This window comes from Portunus trituberculatus, chromosome 46 (genome assembly GCF_017591435.1).
Source record: "Portunus trituberculatus isolate SZX2019 chromosome 46, ASM1759143v1, whole genome shotgun sequence".
NCBI lineage: Eukaryota > Metazoa > Arthropoda > Malacostraca > Decapoda > Portunidae > Portunus > Portunus trituberculatus.
This window is the reverse complement of record NC_059300.1, coordinates 27,365,235-27,384,625: the sequence shown is the minus strand read 5'-3', so window position 1 is coordinate 27,384,625 and position 19,391 is coordinate 27,365,235. Positions and strand designations below refer to the sequence as shown.

General features: G+C 41.4%; 1 long non-coding RNA gene across 2 annotated transcripts in view; it reads right to left on the bottom strand.

Moving 5' to 3' along the window:
* Nucleotides 1–19,391, bottom strand: part of LOC123520202 — a 257,753-nt gene that overhangs the window by 61,996 nt on the left and 176,366 nt on the right. For both annotated transcript variants that reach the window (XR_006679195.1, XR_006679196.1), the window contains exon 2: nt 12,479–12,553. This is a non-coding gene — a long non-coding RNA (uncharacterized LOC123520202). The remainder of the gene's footprint in view (nt 1–12,478; nt 12,554–19,391) is intronic.

The following is a 19,391-nucleotide window of genomic DNA, read 5'->3' as shown; positions in this document are numbered from 1 at the left end:
CTCTCTCTCTCTCATGTAATTTGTCTTTCTGTGTTTTATTTTTTCAATGCGTACAATTCATACTCGTATATCTAATTGCCAAACTGTCCGTCTCTTTGTTCACGTGTGAGTCAACAGTCCCATCTTTCATCTTTCTCTCTCATCCATCCTCGTTCTTGTCTCTTTCTTTTTTCTTCTTATTCTCCTTCGATTCCTTGTTGTTCTTAATCGTCTTCCTGTTGCTGCTGCTGTTGTTGTTGTTGTAGAAAACTTCATCTTTCTCCTCCTCCTCCTCTTCTTCTTCTTCTTCTTCTTCTTCTTCTTCTTCTTCTTCTTCTTCTTCTTCTTCTTCTTCTTCTTCTTCTTCTTCTTCTTCTTCTTCTTCTTCTTCTTCTTCATTTTTCCTTCTTCGTCGTTATAATTTCCTATTACATTTGCAAATTCCTCTTATTTTTAATGGGACTTCCTTCCTATATTTCTTTCCCTCGGCCTAGATAAGCTCCTCCTCCTCCTCCTCCTCCTCCTCCTCCTCCTTTCAACTTAAATTCTCGTCTCACTAAGCCTTCTGAGTGAACAGTTAAAGGATTCTAATTAATTCAATAAGTCATTGTTGACAGGACGCCCTATCTCTCTCTCTCTCTCTCTCTCTCTCTCTCTCTCTCTCTCTCTCTCTCTCTCTCTCTCTCTCTCTCTCTCTCTCTCTTTCATCCATACACATACATATGTCATATTTCAACTATCATCACCACCACCAGTGTTATCACCCCCTTTACTACTACAACAAGTATGGTAACCAGGCATCGTCACCACATCCTACCGCTGTGCTAACTGCTTGCCTTCCCCTCCTGCGGCCTCGCTGCACAAGACTCTCTACTTCTTCTCATCCCTATTCTGTCCATCTTCCTAATGCAAGAGTTAACCAGTATCTTCACTCCTTCATTCAAACTCTGAACTCTCTACCTGTGTCTGTATTTCCACCTGCCTATGACTTAAACTCTTTCAAAAGAGGAGTGTCAAGACACGTTAACTGGACCCTCCTTTTAGATTTTTTGTTTTTCTTTCTCCTACTTTCCTCTAAACAGGGCCTGGCAACCAGCGGGATTTTTTTTTTTCCAACACTGTTTTCCCTAGGCCAGTGCCCTTGTAATGTAAAAAAAAAAAAAAATCCCACACCACGCCCACCACAAAACACCATCCCACACCACGCCACACCACAGCACCACCCCATCACGTCTCACCTCTACGTGCCACACTATACTAACAGGTTCACTAGGGTACTCAAGAACAACACCGTGACGTATATACCCTTATTTACACACCAGCTACAGTATCAATAAGGGTAAACACACCAGCTAGAGTAACAGTGTCTAAAATAAAACATTGATACTGATGCTTATGTCATCTTGGGTAAAATGTCTGGCAGGTTTAAGCAACGGAATTCACTCTAGCTTCTTTTCACATTGACGTTATATTTAGAACTTAACACACCAAGCTGGAGTAACAGTGCTTAAAGGGATACGAACCTTGATACTGTTCCTTATGTCATCTTAGGTTAAATGTCTGGTAGGTTTAAGCAATATGATTCACTCCATCTTCTTTTACATCGACGTTATATTTAGAATCTTACGCACTCCATTATTGATCGACTTTAGTGCCATGACGCGTTTCCAGATTCATTCTGCTTACTATTTGGTGATTTTATACAGCTTCAGAAACTCATGTGTGGGATTGAATTAGTGAAAACTGTGGCCATTAATTTTCTGCCCTCCATAGACCCCTCCTAATATTAATAAACTGGGCTAATTATACTTAAATCTCAAGGTAAAAATGTGTCCCAGTAATGAAGGGGTTTATCGACTATTTTTTCCATTGGCATGTCTCCGGTGAATTTAATCTTTCCCTTAAAACAAAGTGCTATTCATTGCTTTTAATTCTTTTCTTTCAGTCATTTCGGAGGTAATTCCTTTTTTAAGCCTTATTACTTATTATGTCAAGTTTGTTCGTATTCTTTTTTTTTTTCCGTAATGTTAAAGAAAACGATATGCTTAACTTGACCTTTTGACTTCTTGGCAATAACTTTTATCTATATAAGTACACACTATCTAATAATTTTCTCCTGTTAATTTTTATTTCTTACTTCTTTCTTACTTCTGTTATTTCTTGTGTATATTTTTTCTTAAACTGAAACAAAACAACATACTCTTATTTCACTCTAACAAACTTAGTATGCCTTTTCCCAAACTGTCTCGGCATCTCATCCTCTATTCTCTTTAGTATTTCTCCCTTAGGTTCATTTGTATCTTCTCCATAGTTCCGCTCAAATTCAGCAACACAGTAAGTCTCGCGAGGCGGGAAATGCGCGCGGCGAGTTGAGGCATCGCGGAAGTGGAGGCAATGTATGAATTAATAGGAGGAGGAATGCAAGACATCTGTGAGAAAATATCAGAGAGCGAAGACGTTAATTAAATTCCGTAAAGACATGGCGCGCATAGCAGGGAATTCCTTGATGTAATTTACAAATTGATCAAGGAGGACTGGAGTTTAGAAGTAATTTTCACCTCGCCAAGCACCAGCGATTCATTTAATCTATGTATTCGTTCAAGCAGAAGAAGTATCCACAGTAGCAGAAGTTGTTGTTTTATTTCTCTTAGTCTTTACTTTTTTTTAGCAGAAATTGTTGTTTTTTCTCTTTGTCTACATTTTTCTTTATTTATTTTCTATACATTTTATTTAATCTATGTATTTGTTCAAGCAGAAGAAATATCCACAGTAGCAGTTGTTGTTGTTGTTTTTCTCTTTGTCTTTATTTGTTTATTCTCTCTGTCTCTGCATCTTTATTTATTTCTTTTTTATATACATATGTATTGTTTATATCAACACGTGTGAGGCCAAGGAAATGTTTCAGTGCCTTCGTAAACCACCAATCCACCACACTGTCAGTCCATTCAGCCAACCCAACCAACCAAACACTACCAAGCCCACTACACACTAGCCAAACCCACCATACTCTATCCCAACCCACCACACACTACCCAACCCACCACACACCAAACCCACCAAACACCAAACCCACCACACACTACCTCAACCCCACCAAAAACCTCAACCCACCACAAACCCACCACACACTACCCAAACCCACCACACACTAGCCAAACCCACCACACACCACCCCAACCCACCGCACACTACCTCAACCCACCACACACTACCTCAACCCACCACACACTAGCCAAACCTCACCGCGCACTAGACCAGGGGTTCTCAACCTAGTACGCGTACAGGGTACGTGAGAGGAATTTTGGGGTACGTGGCGGGTTTCTCAAAATGCTTCAGTTTTAAATAGAAGCAAATTCGTTTGTAGTATACAATGTGTCCTTCACTAGAACCAGGACACGTTAACAACGTTAACAAGGAAACTCTTGAGTTATATCACTTGAGAGGAAGCTCTCTTGGATTACAGTTGCCACACAACCTTGCAAACCTATAATATTTGCTCCGATTTCTTATTTTATATGTTATTCACACACACAGTGACTTATTTATCACTGTTACTAGTTACAAGTTGCAACTAGCTGCAAGCAACACTAGTTCACTGCCATAATGATCGAAAATTGTCTGATATAGTTCCTTTTGGTAAATGCATTGCATGTTAGTCACATATAGTGTCTCCTGTGAGGTACCAGTTCCTATCGACACTACCTCATAGAAACATACTAATATTAATTAAAAATTGTGTCTGCTCCACATATATAACACAATTTAAACTTAATAAACTAAGTCAATAAACCATGCATTTATTGTTACCCTTCCTGACGCTGCATTGTGGGTAAGGGTACGTGATCAATACTGAAAGACTTCGAGGGTACATCACATTAAAAGGTTGAGAAGAAGAAGAATTAACCTGTGCAGAAGCGAGGTGAAATGTGTGTTAAGGTTCCGTGCTGTCTTTAATTAAGTCTCTAGAAATGAAAGATCTTGGTACACCAGACAATTATGTTTTGCTCTATATTATGATGTCAGTCGTATAAACTCAAGTAACTATAAAGAAATACCATGGTAGAATAAGAACAGAAAAATACTGGTAGGAGTAAAACCCTGGCAAATCAATAGATACATCGTAATACAGTGTTTAGAGACGATTACTCTGTACCGCGAGACGATACTGACTCTCTCCTGCGAACACTGAAATTGTGACAGTTTGGGTCCTCTCCTATTGATATTAATCAAAGTATTGCGATTTATTCACAATAGTAATATATTACACTCCGACGGAACACGGGCCTAATGTGTTTGAGATGTGGCATTTTGTTATAGTACATTTCGCTCTATATAGCGACTGTTTAGGACTAAAAAACTGTAGCTTCAGGTAGATATTCAATAATGTTATCTATCGATTTTCAGTCTTAAAGTAGGGGAAAATTACGAATATTGATGCATTTCTTTTATAGTCCTCCTTGCTTCTCGAAAAGGTGCACGAATTTAGAAAAGGTTGAAGAACACTAAACTGTACCCTGAAAAAAAATACAGTAAAAGAGATAAGATAAAAATGACCAACATCTCTATTATTACGGAGGCTAATAATAATACCAAGACTAATTAAGTAATTCAGAGATAACGAAACGAACGACGATCACGAGAGCTTCCACGATAACAGTGTGTACGATAAGATTTGATTCCAGATTCCTCGATAGCGCTCCGAGTTTCCAAGATAACAATGGCATTCCAGTTTCCTCGATAGCGATGCAAGTTTCCAAAATGACGATGCCTTTCCATGATAAAGATGCCCTTCCAGTTTCCAAGATAATAATGCGAGTTTCCACGATCAAGATGCAATTCCAGTTTCCACGGGAACGATGCGGGTTTCCACGATGTCGATGCGGTTCCAGTCCTCACGATGCGATTTCAAGACACAATATTGAAGTCCACTTGCCTACACAGGTACTGGGACGAACCCTTTCACCCCGTAAGGATCCACCCAACACCCTTGAGTGCGAGTAAAGTGACGCTGCCACCTTCCTGCGCTGCAATTGAAGTCCACTTGCCTACACAGGTACTGGGATGAACCCTTTCACCCCGTAAGGGTCCACCCACACCCTTAGGTGCGAGGAGAGTGGCGCTGCCACCTCACTGCGACGCAATTGAAGTTCACTTGCCTACACAGGTACTGGGGCGAACCCTTTCACCCCGTAAGAGTTCACCCCAGACCCGTGAGTGCGAGGAGAGTGACGCTGCCACCTTACTGCGCCTCACACGGGTAGCCATGAGCATAACCCGCCACACTCCACTCCCCAAACACTGTCAGTGAGTCCTTTTCACCCCGTAAAGGACCACTGGTACGGTCAGTGCCTGGCTCATGGCGCACAGCGTGCCCTCGTTCATGGCGAGTTGTTCAGCCCGATGTCATTATAAGCAGAGGTCCTGTACACACCACTCACCACCAGACTCTATGCAAGGAGCCCTTATCACCCCTTAAAGGCCCCTCACGGCATCATCTGATGGACGGTAGACACGGCACCCTGCTTAAGGCGACGCCTTGCCTAGTATGAGGCGCTGCAAGTTGACAACAATCAGTGAGCTTGAAGCCGCGAAGGAAAATGAGTCCACGCTAACAATGGGATTCCACGACAGGTTGCGATTCCAGTGTCCACGGTACAGATGTGTTTGTTGAGGATAACGATCCGTTTATCGAGGCTAACGGTGCGGCGATGGCGATGGCGAAACGATCCAAAGTATTATTACCTACACAGGTACTGGGACGAAACTTTTACCCAGAAAGGGTCAACCCCAGTCCCGTGGTTATGAGAGCAGTGACGATGCAACCTTGCAATGCCTCACACAGGTCGCCATGAGCAATGACCCGCCACACACCACTCCCCAAACGCTGTCATGAAGTGAGTCCTTTTACCTAACCTAACCTAACCTAACCTAACCTAACCTAACGTAAAGGACCACTGGTACTGTCAGTGCCTGGCTCATGGCGCACAGCGTGCCCTCGTTCATGGCGAGTTGTTCAGCCCGGTGTCATTATAAGCAGAGGTCCCGTACACACCACTCACCATCATATTCTATGCAAGGAGCCCTTATCACCCCTTTAGGGCCCCTCACGGTACCATCCGGTGAGTGGTAGACATTGATCTCTTGCTTATGGCGACCCTTGCCTAGTGTGATGCGCTGCAAGTGGACGACTAGTAGTGAAGCTTGAGGCCACCAAGGAAAAGCAGGACCTGCAGCCAGTTCCCTGCCTTGGGCCCCAGGCCGGACCCGACGGCCACCTCCTTCCCCCGTGCGGCGCCCAAGGCCGTCACGGCCCTCAAACATCTTTAGGCCGAAAGTTCTCAATCGTCGTTTTAATTTTGATTCGAATATAAAATCGTCGATGGTAAATGAAAAATAGCTTTGGTGTGAAAGTGTGCAAGAGTTAGCTGATTAATGAAACAAGGTGAGGCAGCTTTGCTCCGGAGTATTTAGTGTACTTTGCATGTTGCTGCCTTGAATGTGTACGTGTTTGTAGGTAACTGGATAGAAACAGTAGACCAATGGTAGTTGTGTAGCTATTGGGGAACTTTTGAAAATTAGTTAAGCTTCTGGATAGAGTGGATGAGTGCACACAGGTTTGCGTGTCTTATACATAAACTGCCACTTGTAAACATAAATTTTTCTATTTCATGCTCTTAGAAAAAGCAAACTTAGTTTTCTTTATTTCCTGATCACAATGACGTGTAAATATCAATGTTTCAATCATAAGGAAACACTAGGAGAGGACCCAAACTCCCGTTGAAGTTGCCAGATTCAACAGATATCGTAATATTTCACAGAAAAGATGGTCAACTGCATATCGTATATTTTTGGATATTCTTTTGTCACATAAGGAGATATCAAGATAGGTAAAGTATTTCTAAACATGTATCTACGACAAAAACGCTATAATAGTAGAGTTAGGTTATAACTATGCATTGTGTTTTTATATACCATCTTGCTCTATTCCTGGGACAAAGATTACTTCTTCCTCAATTGATAGCTCGAAGTTAGTTTGATATTTTCTTTCCTTCTAGGTTAGTAAGTAGACTACAAGACACCATGAACCTATGAAGCCCCGTAAATGAGATTATTTTCATAACTTAGAAATCAAAGTCTGATAATGAGATTGTCTATTGCCAACCAAACCGTTCTGCATAGACGTCTTCAGCGTCATAGAGACCTAATGATGTTAGCTCATGGACAGTGGCCATCCTGACAGCGCGAAACCACAGGGGGTTCATAAGAAGATTTCCAGGGTACTCACTAGACCATATTCACAAACGCTCTGTTCTCTCACCCTGACTATTTTCCAAGGCCACGGAGATGATAAGCGGGGTTTTCGAGAGTGTTTTTCCAGTTAACAATGCAGAAATCTTGTCACTCTGCCTCTAGAACCGTAAAAATATCTTAAAAAAACTCGATTAAAATTAAATAAACCCTTTTGTAATAGTGGAGGTGAAGCGGAGATGATTAGCGGGGTTTTCGAGAGTGTTTTTCTAGTTAACAATGCAGAAATCTTGTCACTCTTTCTCTAGGACCGTAGAAACACCTTAAAAAACTCGAGGAAATCTAAATAAGGCCTTTTGCAATAGTGGAGGTGAAGTACAGAAGAGTTTGAGAATACGAGACACTAGCCAAACCTCGCCGTGTTACCAGCTTCACTGTTCCCTCGAGTCCTCATGCCTGCAAATCCTAGTAAGTCCCAAAGAGGCGCCATGAAAAGGATGAGCGAGAACTGTGCGAATTACTACAAGTCTGTACTCTCTCTCTCTCTCTCTCTCTCTCTCTCTCTCTCTCTCTCGTACGTTAAAGCAGAAAAACAGAAAATAAAACAAAAAAATCAGCTTATCACTTCATGCCTCGCCTCGTCTCTTCCTTTCCTCCTCCTCCTCCTCCTCCTCCTCCTCCTCCTCCTCCTCCTCCTCCTCCTCCTCCTCCTCCCGTGAGCATCAACATAACGGACTCAGATACTCTCGTAACAAATGGTGTCGTTAGTTTAGTGTCGCGGTGAAGAGGTGACCTGATCTGCTCGCTGTCCGTGTGTCTGCCCAGAGATCGAATCCCGCTCAGGTGACACGCAGGTAAATTTCTTCATTCTTCTATCTATTACTGGGAGAATAGAGTTTTTTATCTCTATATTTGTGTGTATGTGTTTTAATCTACTTTTTCGCACCAGAAGTTTTTTTTTTTCATTGTTATTTATCTTCGCATTATCATATGTGCGTTAAAAAGGGTTAAATGTAGACACCGTGGCAATAGGAGAGGAAGGTAACTATGACAACTAATAGGACTGTGTAGAGCAACATAATCTCTTCTCGATAAATGATTATGGACGAATATCATCACAGGTGCCTTCCCCCCTCCTGCGGCCTCGCTGCACAAGACTCTCTACTTCTTCTCATCCCTATTCTGTCCATCTTCCTAATGCAAGAGTTAACCAGTATCTTCACTCCTTCATTCCCTACACTGGTAAACTCTGGAACTCTCTACCTGTGTCTGTATTTCCACCTGCCTATGACTTAAACTCTTTCAAAAGAGGAGTGTCAAGACACCTCTTACGTTAACTGGACCCTCCTTTTAGATTTTTGTTTTTCTCTTTCTACTTTCCTCTTAACAGGGCCTGGCAACCAGCGGGATTTTTTTTTTCCAACACTTTGTTTGCCCTTGGCCAGTGCCCTTGTAATGTAAAAAAAAAAAAAAAAAAAAAAAAAAAAGGTAATCGCTAGGTGGAAATGAAGTCTTTGTACTTGAGTGTTTGGTGTGTGTGTGTGTGTGTGTGTGTGTTCAGGGAAGAAAAGTAGATAGGGAAGTAAACAAGTAGGTAGACGAACATGGAAATCACACGAGAGAATCAGATAAAAGAAACAAATAGAAAAGAAAAGAAAAAAAAAGGCATTGAACAAATATTTTCCAGAGTTCTGTGGCTATAACATAACTCAGAATGAATCACACGGCGGTGGTTTCATGTCATCGAACACGGAGTGGGAAAAAGAGAGAGAGAGAGAGAGAGAGAGAGAGAGAGAGAGAGAGAGAGAGAGAGAGAGAGAGAGAGAGAGAGAGAGAGGAGGGGGAAAGGCTGGCTATATACAGCTCACCAGGATGCAAAAATAAATGAATATCTGAATAGAGTACATATGCAAATCAAAACGGGCAGCTACTTTTATCGCACTCAAATATGTTGGTGTTGACAAAGCGATATACGCACGCAAACCGGGGACAGGTGTACCAGCGGACAGGTGAGCCGTAACAGGTGTAAGGGTACGATTTTTTTCCTGTTTTTTTCTTTTGTAATGTTGCTGATGTTTATAGGTAGATATAAACTTGTCACTGAGGTGTGTGTGTGTGTGTGTGTGTGTGTGTGTGTGTGTGTGTGTGTGTGTGTGTGTGTGTGTGTGTGTGTGTGTGTGTGTGTGTGTGTGTGTGTGTCTGTGTGGATCATTCATTTATTTAAAAAGGCAGATAGGTAAATAGGTAGGTGGAGAGGCAGGTAAGTTAATAGATTAGTTAATTAATTTATTCATTGACATATAAATGGATGGATATATTGACAGATAAAGTTGCCATATGTTCACGCTGTTTTCATGGGGAACTTCTAAGATATTACACTGAATTGATAGACAGTTCAATAAAAAAAAGTCTTCATGTTTTATGCAGGAAGTGTCGCTTAAAGCCTTCATTGCGTTCATGTGTTCTTATCTTCTTGTACTGGCTAAGCAGGAAACATTTTTCTTTTCCTGTTTGTTATCTTCTTACGCTACAGCTTTGGGATTGATGTGTCTCAAGAGCGAAAAATATAATCGACTCAAAGTTTTCTCCCCATTCATACATAGATTGAGTCAAGAGACTTTCGTTCTGTCAATTCTTGTCTTCTAAAAAAACTGTCTTGATTCTCTCACTCATAGCGGCAGTGTTGCATCTCTTATTGTCCTCCGCTGTTATTTCCATTACTGCTATTCTACCAAGTTTAGTGAGTGCCTGTCTCCTCCTTCACGTTCCTTCCCGTCCTCCACCAACTTCACTGTTCTTAATCTCACTATCATTACATCCAAGAGTTAACAAGTATCTTCAGTCTTTCATCCAAATTTTTGTTGGTAAACTCTAAAAATCTCTCCCTATTTCTGTGTCTTCTCTTTTATACGACTTACCGTTCAAAAAATAACAAAAAAGTCAAATTAGAATACAAATCGTTTTCTATTTTTCTACCAATAGTTTTTCTTTAGGGAATGACTTTAAGAGCAATACTTTTTTTATGTATTCTTATTTGCCTTTGTGTGTGTCTGCTCTCCCAAATACAGAAAACAAATCCATTTTTATATTATCCTGCTTATATCCTAAACCAAAACCTGACTTTCTGCTCCTGACTCTCTAAATTAAACCAACTTAAAACTTTTCCTGCTCGCACACCGTAAGAACGTTATCTGTATCACTCTCGTCCAATCCCCTTCACCCATCCAAAGACCGCAATCAGTTTATTCCGCTCTGTTCAACTTTATAGGGAATCCAGATTAAGGCGTTCCCGTCCATCCCTTTATGGTAATTTCTTTTTTTTTCAGCCGTGAATCATTTTGTCCTTCCCTGCGCCAATTTCACTTTTCACCACTCCATGAGAAATAAGTACAATATTAATTAGTTTATCAAGTACATACAAGTAAGCCTCTTCTTCATCAAAGTGAGTGTTTGTTTAACCCCTTCCATACAGAGACACATTTTTATCTTGAGATTTGTGTAGGATTAGAACATTTTATTGACATTAGGAAGGGTTTACGGAGGTCAGAAGATTAATGGCCACAGTCTTCGCTATTCTAATTGAGTTTTGTGTACCATTAGACCATTTTATTGACACTGGGAAGGGTCTATGGAGGTCAGAAGATTAATGGCCACAGTCTTCACTATTTAAATCCCCCACATGAGTTTCTGAAGCTCTATAAAACCACCAGATAGTAAGCAGAATGAATATGAAAACACGTGATGGTACTCAAGGGAAAAGGAGAACACGAAAAGAAACGACTAAGCACCAGACATTTCAGCCTTCAGGAGTTTGTATTTGCCCTGAAGGTGTTCTGATATTCCTTTCTTAACCCTTTCATTATTAGCATGGAATTAGTTTTGATTATATTTCTCTTTTTAGGACGTGAATATTTGAACACTAAGTTTTCATTTCACTTTAGTTTTACTCATTCTATTTCATTTCATTCATTCTTATTTTGGAGATTCTTCACTTCACTTTCCTCGCTATAAAATGAAGAAAGCATGTCACATCTGTATCTGTTTACTTATCTATTCTTTTCGTTATAATAAACTTCACTGTACTATCGGTAAATAATGTAAAACTGAATATACTATCACTTATAACGTATAGCTTCTTCACAACTTCTCACCGGTCTCCCACACAGCCACGCCGCGGACCCAGTAACCAAACCAGACCCTCTAAATATACTGGCCCGGGGTGGGTTCGCTAATCATAATTTTTAATAGTCGGGGAAAATTTTCATCGTGGAACTAAAAGGTTGTCACGTCCACTCCTCCACCCACGTGTCCTCTTTGTTCCTCAACCTTGTACAGCTCTCCTCCTCCTCCTCCGCCGCCGCCGCCACCGCTCCCCTTTCCTTTATCCTGCACCACACCTTTCCTCTCCTCTAAGCCTTTCCTTCATCTATCCTACACCAGTCCCCAAAACATTTTCTTCTTATTTCTTCATCATCCATATCCTTACTGAATCTCTCTCTCTCTCTCTCTCTCTCTCTCTCTCTCTCTCTCTCTCTCTCTCTCTCTCTCTCTCTCTCTCTCTCTCATACCATTCTCCTTCCTTTATCCTTTCATTTTGCCTTCATTGAACCTTTTTTCTTTTTTTATTCAATATATATACAATTATTAACCTTTCTGGCGCTCCCATAATGGAGAACCACAGCGGATTACCCTTCTCCAACACATCCACCTTTCTGCGCTTTCCTCAGTCACCACAATTACAAGCAGATTAATGAAGAGTGGCACAGGAAATGCCAGGCGATGTAGATCTTGGTGTTCGGAAGGCATTGGAAAAAAAAGAATAAAAAAAAAAGAAAAAGAAATGAAAAAGAAATGCCAGGTCACGTGGATCTTGGTGTTTGGAAGAAATTGGACAAGAAAGTCTCTCCCTACAATACTGAGCAGGGCGAGGAGGGAGAAAGCTTGCTAAGGTAAATAAACTGCACTGAATGACCACACCTCCCGGTCTTTACCTGTCAGATTGGGGCAGCACAAAGCCTCGTCTCTGTTAGTGCAGTACGTCAACGACTTTAAGTATGGATCCAATACTTCGCAAGTCACAGGGGACACGCGGATGGGAGAAAGGGCACTAACCATTCAAAGCTACGAGGGCATCAGGAGGGATTTATATAAGATTATTCAGTGGTCCAGTGAATGACAAACGTAGCGCAGTGATGATAAATTCGGAGTCATGCATTAGGAACAAAGACTAATCAATATGTTATTTACTCACAAGGAGCAGGATGAACCAACGCTGGGAGACGCTGGAGACAAAGATCTTGGCTTCACTGTCACCACTTCTGCGTCTCTGTCGGTGGAAAAACAAACATTTGGATATACTTACAGACAGAAAACGAGACACAGACGAAAAAAATATACTATCATTTACTTTTCCCGCCATTAAATCTTTGCCAAGGAGAAAATTTTATTACTATACATGGATAAGTGTAATGAGAGGTAGAAACACGAGACACCGAAAGAATATTAACACTTCCAATTCCCTGATGAAGATTTACGTTAATTTTTCGCTGCAGATTTCTTGGCCAGATTCATGAAGCCATCAGGTTATTCCGAGGAACACTTGGTAACAGAGCCAACCCAAACACTAACGCTCAAATATAGTGCTTAACTCTCTCTCTCTCTCTCTCTCTCTCTCTCTCTCTCTCTCTCTCTCTCTCTCTCTCTCTCTCTCTCTCTCTCAGGTAAGATAGATCCAAAAAAAAAAAAAACGAAAACAACAACAAATAAAAACAAATGCTAGAAAACATTAGATAAGGCAAAATGAACTAACGATACAGAAAACTGGGGAAAAAATACAAAAGAAAATTGAAAAAAAATATATGAAGAATTAGTGGAATAGAAAAAAAATGAAGGAAAAACATGAAAAGCGATTAAAAAAACATAAGACTGGGCAGAAAAACCGAATCAAAGCGTTTATATCTACGACAGCTGACGAGAAGAGGGAGGGAGGGAGGGAGGGAGGAAGGGAGGGAGAAGAGAAGAAAGGGAGAGAGGAGGGAGGGAAGAGGAGAGGAGGAAACGAGGGCACAAAACGAGGATGAAAGAGAGACCTTGAAAGAGAAGAAAGAAGAAAAGAGGGGAAAAAAAGCAGAAAAGAAGAGGTTTTTGAAATGTGAAAAGACAGAAATGAAAAGAAAGGAGAAAGAGAGAGAGAGAGAGAGAGAGAGAGAGAGAGAGAGAGAGAGAGAGAGAGAGAGAAAGACAATGAGTATGTAGTGCAGTGGGCGTGTGCAGCTGAGACAGGTGGGCGGGGGCAGCTCATTAAGGCGACAGGTGAGCAGTTAGTGTCATAAGGAGGTAATTTCTGGCGCGCATTATACTAGCAGTGCGTGGAGACTGGTGTGGATGTTGCTCCGCCTTCCTCGCCCTGCTGTGCCGCGCCGTGCCTGCCACACCTAGGCCAACATGAATAACAACCAAAGCAAACTATCTTAACTAAAGCATACTAACTTAAACTAAGCAAATCTAACATAAAAATAAGCAAAACTAAATTAACCTAAGCAAACTAACTTAAACTGAACAAATCTTATCTAAACTAAGGAAATATAACTTAAACAAAACAAATCTGATTTAATCCAAGCAAACCCAACTTAACAAAAGCAAACCAAACTCAACCTATAAATGTAACCTGACCTAACCAAACCTGACTTAACCTAACTTAACCTAACTCGACTTATCCCAACCTAACCCAACTTAATCTAATCTAAATTGACTCCTTCAGTACCAAGACGAGTTTGTATATTCATACTGCTTAATATTTAGTGATTCCGTACAGCTTCAGAAACTTATGTTGGGATTAAAATAGTAAAGACTTTGGTTATTAATATTGTCACCTCCATAGATCCTTCCTATTGTAAATAAAATCTTCTGATCATACAAAATCCATGGTAAAAATGTGCCCCAATATTGAATGGGTTAAACTAAGCAAATTTAACTTAACCAAATTAAACTTACAGAAATAATCTAAACTAAAATAAAATAACCTAAACTAGCATAACATAACTTAACTTATCCTTCAATCTAACTTTAATCTTACTAAACCTAACCTAACCTAACCTTACCTTAACCTAACCTAACCTAACCTAACTTACTTAACCTTACTTTACATTACCTTATCCAACCTAACCTAACCTAACTCAACCTATCTTTCAACCTAACCTTAATATTACTAAACTTGGCCTAACCGTAACCTAACCTTACCTACCGTAACCTAAGCTAACCTTAACCTAACTAGCCTAACCTTTTCCTCGCCTTGCTGTGCCTGTCAGACCTTTGCCAACCTAAACTGACCTGACCTAACTAATGGAAGTGTACAATTAGAAGACTTTGCCTATTTCAATTTCATTATAGTTTGGCGTCATGTTTTTTCCTGTTTACGTTTTCTTTCCCATCTTTTTTTTTAAGTAAACCTAACCTAACTTAACCTAACCTAACTTAACCGAACCCTGACTTGAATAATCGAGTCTACCTCAAAACTACTTAATGTAACCCAGTCTAGTATTCTCCAAGTCACTTATGCATTAAGATTTATGAATAGTGTGTGTGTGTGTGTGTGTGTGTGTGTGTGTGTGTGTGTGTGTCAGTGAGTGTGTGTGTGTGTGTGTGTGTGTGTGTCAGTGAGTCTGTGTGTGTGTGTGTGTGTGTGTGTGTGTGTCATTATTTCCGATCTTCGGATAGGCACACACCATACACCGGGACAACAAGGTCACAACTTCTCGATTTACATCCCGTACCTACTCACTGCTAGGTGAACAGGGGCTACACGTGAAAGGAGACACACCCAAATATCTCTACCCGGCCGGGGAATCGAACCCGTGTGTGTGTGTGTGTGTGTGTGTGTGTGTGTGTGTGTGTGTGTGTGTGTGTGTGTGTGTGTTTGTCATGTTATTTTGCATTTTCCATTTCATTTCTCGTTCTCTTCAATATCTCTTGTTTTTATTTTTTCATTGTTATTGTTTTTTTAATTTATTTTTTTCATATTCAGTCTTTCCTTTTAGACTCAAATCATGGAAACTGCCTCCAATTTTCCATCCACTCACTTCTTTGCATTCTATATATTATTTTTCACCTTGTCTTTATCCTTATCTTTATCATCAGCCTCTCATTAAAGTCTTTGTAATTGAACTCCTCTCACACTACAGTATTCTTCTAATATCTCTTCTCTCTGCCTTTATTTTACTTGCTTCGAGTGTATATTCTTTGTAATTTCTTGCTAAAGTGTTTATCGTTATATTAAATTTGGGAGAATCTTTTGCAATTATCGCTGTGAGTTTTGCTTCATATTTTATCTTTGTTGCACTTTTAAATTAACTTGTTTTTCTTCATTTTTTTATTTAATTTTGCTTTCATTTCAAACTGCACTGTCTTCTTTATTGTTTTCTTTTATTTTGTTTTTCACTTGTTTGTTGCGTCTCTGCTTTATTAATCTTCTTTCCTTTCTTTCTGTTTTTTTTTTTTTGTTTCATCGTATTTTATATTCTTACGTTCTGTTTTCTCCATCTTGTTTTCTCATCGTCTTGCTCTCTTCTTTTTCATCTTTATTTGCTTTTCACTTATTTGTTGCGTCTCCGTACATTATTAATATTCTTTCCTTTCTTTCTGAGTTTTTTTTTTTTTTTTTTGAGATGTTTTATCATGTTTCATATTTTTACGTTCTGTTGTAACCATCTTGCTTTTCTTTCGTCATATGATTTATTTGGAACTACGCAACATTTCCATTCACTCGTCTTACAATTTCGGATATCATTTCTCCTTCGCTAATGAATTATCGTCTTTAATTCTGACCTTATTGTTTCTCCTGCTTCACTACGACTTCTGCCTTATCACTTACTCATTCCAGAGACTCAACTATTTAATTTTGATCTCTATAGTCTTCCGTTTTTCTAATGGATTTAATAATTTTTTTCATATATTCGCACGCTTATTTTTTCTTTTTCCTTTTACTTTTTATGTCTTTTTCCACGAGGTCTTGATGTCTTCCTCTTTGTTCTCCTTCCTTGTTTTCTCTTTAGTGTTTTCATATTTCCTTACATTCAGGCCTTCCTTTCTTCTGGTGACCTTAATCTCTCTCTCTCTCTCTCTCTCTCTCTCTCTCTCTCTCTCTCTCTCTCTCTCTCTCTCTCTCTCTCTCTCTCTCTCTCTAGTTCTTTCAACTTTTTCTTTTAATTTTGCTCTCTTTGTCTTTCCCCTACTCAAGCCTTTCTCTTTCCCCTTCCATCTCTTCCTATTCCTCTCATACCTCCCTTCCTCTTCCCATTTGTTTCCTGTTTTCGTTTCTTTATTTTCCTTCCGCCATGCCTACACACTGCCTCCTTCCTTTCTCTTTGCATCTTTTCTCTTCCCCCTCCTCTTTTATCTCGTCCTTCTTCTCCATCTTTCCCTCCACTCTTGTCTGTCCTTTACCTCTTTCTCTTTCTTATCATATTCTCTCTCTCTCTCTCTCTCTCTCTCTCTCTCTCTCTCTCTCTCTCTCTCTCTCTCTCTCTCTCTCTCTCTCTCTCTTGTGCTCCTATCGATGTTTCCTTCTCCCTTCTCCCTTTACCTTGCTTCGTACTCTTCTTCTCCCCAAATTTTTTCTCCCATGGCAATTCCGTTTCTCTTGTCCCTTCCGCAACTCCTTCCTAGTTGTTCTCCTTCTTCATTCTCTCCCTCCCATGTCCTCTGCCCTCCCCCAGCCCGTCTCCCGCCCCTCCACCCCCCGTCACTCTATCTTCCTGCCTGCCAACATAACAGGCCATGAGATTCCAGCTGAATAACAATGTGTGGCGGTGACAAACATTTCAAACATCTGCGGACAAGAATACCTTCACTGGTTCTCCTCCCACCACCACCACCACCACCATATTCATACTATCAATGTCACCTTAATATCTACTACTACTACTACTACTACTACTACTATTACTATTACTACTACTACTATTACTATTACGAGTCCTTCCATAATCATCACTTCTCTTACTTTATTTACCGCTGTTTCACCTGGCGTGGAAATAAAAGTTTGCTTACCTGCTCATTAGCAAAACATTACGACCTACTTCAGAATGCATAAACACGCAAGCGGGCACGTACATACCTACACACACACACACACACACACACACACACACACACACACACACGTCTCCCAGGGCGGTGTAGGCTCCTGTAAACAGCTTTATCTCCCACTGCTAACACTGGCAGGATGAACTATTGTGTCCCGTATGCCGCTGTTCGTCCTGGGAAGCACACACGTATTTCTCACGCCTGCCTCGCCTCTCCCAGCCTGTTTGATCCAAGCGCTTACAGGAGGCCGAGTTGCAAGTGTGGCCTGTCTGTATGTACGTGTGTATGTGTATGTGTGAGAGTATATATGTGAAGGAGAAGCAGAGGCGACAAGAGGAACTAAACAACAACAACAACAACAACAACAACAGCAGCAGCAGGAGGAGGAGGAGGAGGAGGAGGAGTAACCAGGAACATGATAGCAAGAATTCACTGCACTGAGAGAGAGAGAGAGAGAGAGAGAGAGAGAGAGAGAGAGAGAGAGAGAGAGAGAGAGAGAGAGAGAGAGAGAGAGAGAGAGAGAGAGAGAGAGAGAAGGAAGGGAGGAAGCACGTTTGAAAGCCTGGAGAAGGTTGCCTGCCTCAAAGAGTTCAGCGCGAGGGTCCCTTGGGGGTTTAAGAACAACACCCTTGAGTGGCGGCCGGAATAAAACAAGCAGGGGACAAAGAGGCGCGGTAATGGCAGCACGGGGGAACACAATGGCGGGGCCGCGCGGGTATAATCACAACTAATGGTAAATATTCATGGCCGTGTCTTGGGAGAGCGAAGGTGATGCATGGAGGGACACACATTCTTTCCCTGTTGCATGACGCTGAGCATTAGTAAGGACATTAGCAGTGAGAGGGTGAAGGAGTAAGAGTGCATGAGAGAGAGAGAGAGAGAGAGAGAGAGAGAGAGAGAGAGAGTGTGTGTGTGTGTGTGTGTGTGAGTCAATGAAATCACAAATGAGGCACAGGGAAGGGGCGGAACAGGAAAGCAAGGGACACACACACACACACACACACACACACACACACACACACACACACACACACACACACACACACACGAATAATTAAACACCGAGGTAACTCAATCACACACACACACACACACACACACACACACACACACACACACACACACACACACACACACACACACGTACACACACACGTATTCATTCTCTCTCTCTCTCTCTCTCTCTCTCTCTCTCTCTCTCTCTCTCTCTCTCTCTCTCTCTCAAATCACACACGTGCATATATCCCTCACACTCCCCCCTTTCCAACCCTACACTAGCCGCCCCTCCCCCTACTAGACTTTTACCCTCTCTCCCCTACCCAACTTTTTACCCACTCCCCAACACTCCCCATTCAGCACATCTATTTCCCACCCACATAAAGAAGGCATTCCCCACCGCTCCCCCACAGCGCCTCCCCACACTCCAGCCTCGCCGCCTCGCCCCCTTACTCTCAATTCCCCATTGGCGGATTTTTAACATTTTTCTGACTGAGGTAATAGGTTGGTGGTGGCGGGGCTGAGAGAGAGAGAGAGAGAGAGAGAGAGAGAGAGAGAGAGAGAGAGAGAGAGAGAGAGAGAGAGAGAGTTTGTGATTCGTATATTCACTGAAACCAAGATTATTTTTCAAGTTTACAAACACCTACTACCCCATCTATAGAATAAACAAATAAACAGAACAAAATAAAGCAAGTATTGTCTATTCAAGCCCTCAGACCCAAGCGTTACTGCAATACCTTAACCATTGGCAACACAGAGCACGCGTCTTCTGCCCCGCTCGACACGTGTCCTGTACCCACCACACACCACTCACTCCCTCTATCACTGTCTCTCTCTCTCCATCGCTCAGGGTTCGGAAGCCACGCAGCAGAATGAAATAACAGTAATGGAGAGCACGCGTGGCTCCAGACAAGGTTCAGAGAGCAATCTGGTGGAGTAGGGAAGAAAAACTTGATATAATCTGAATCATAAGGAGAGCGAGGAAATGTAGCCAGACAAGAGAGGGAGAGAGACACGTGTAGAGGGAGCTTTCTTCGAGAGATGGAGGCGGGGTGAAGGAACGGAGGACTGAGAGGGAAAGAGAG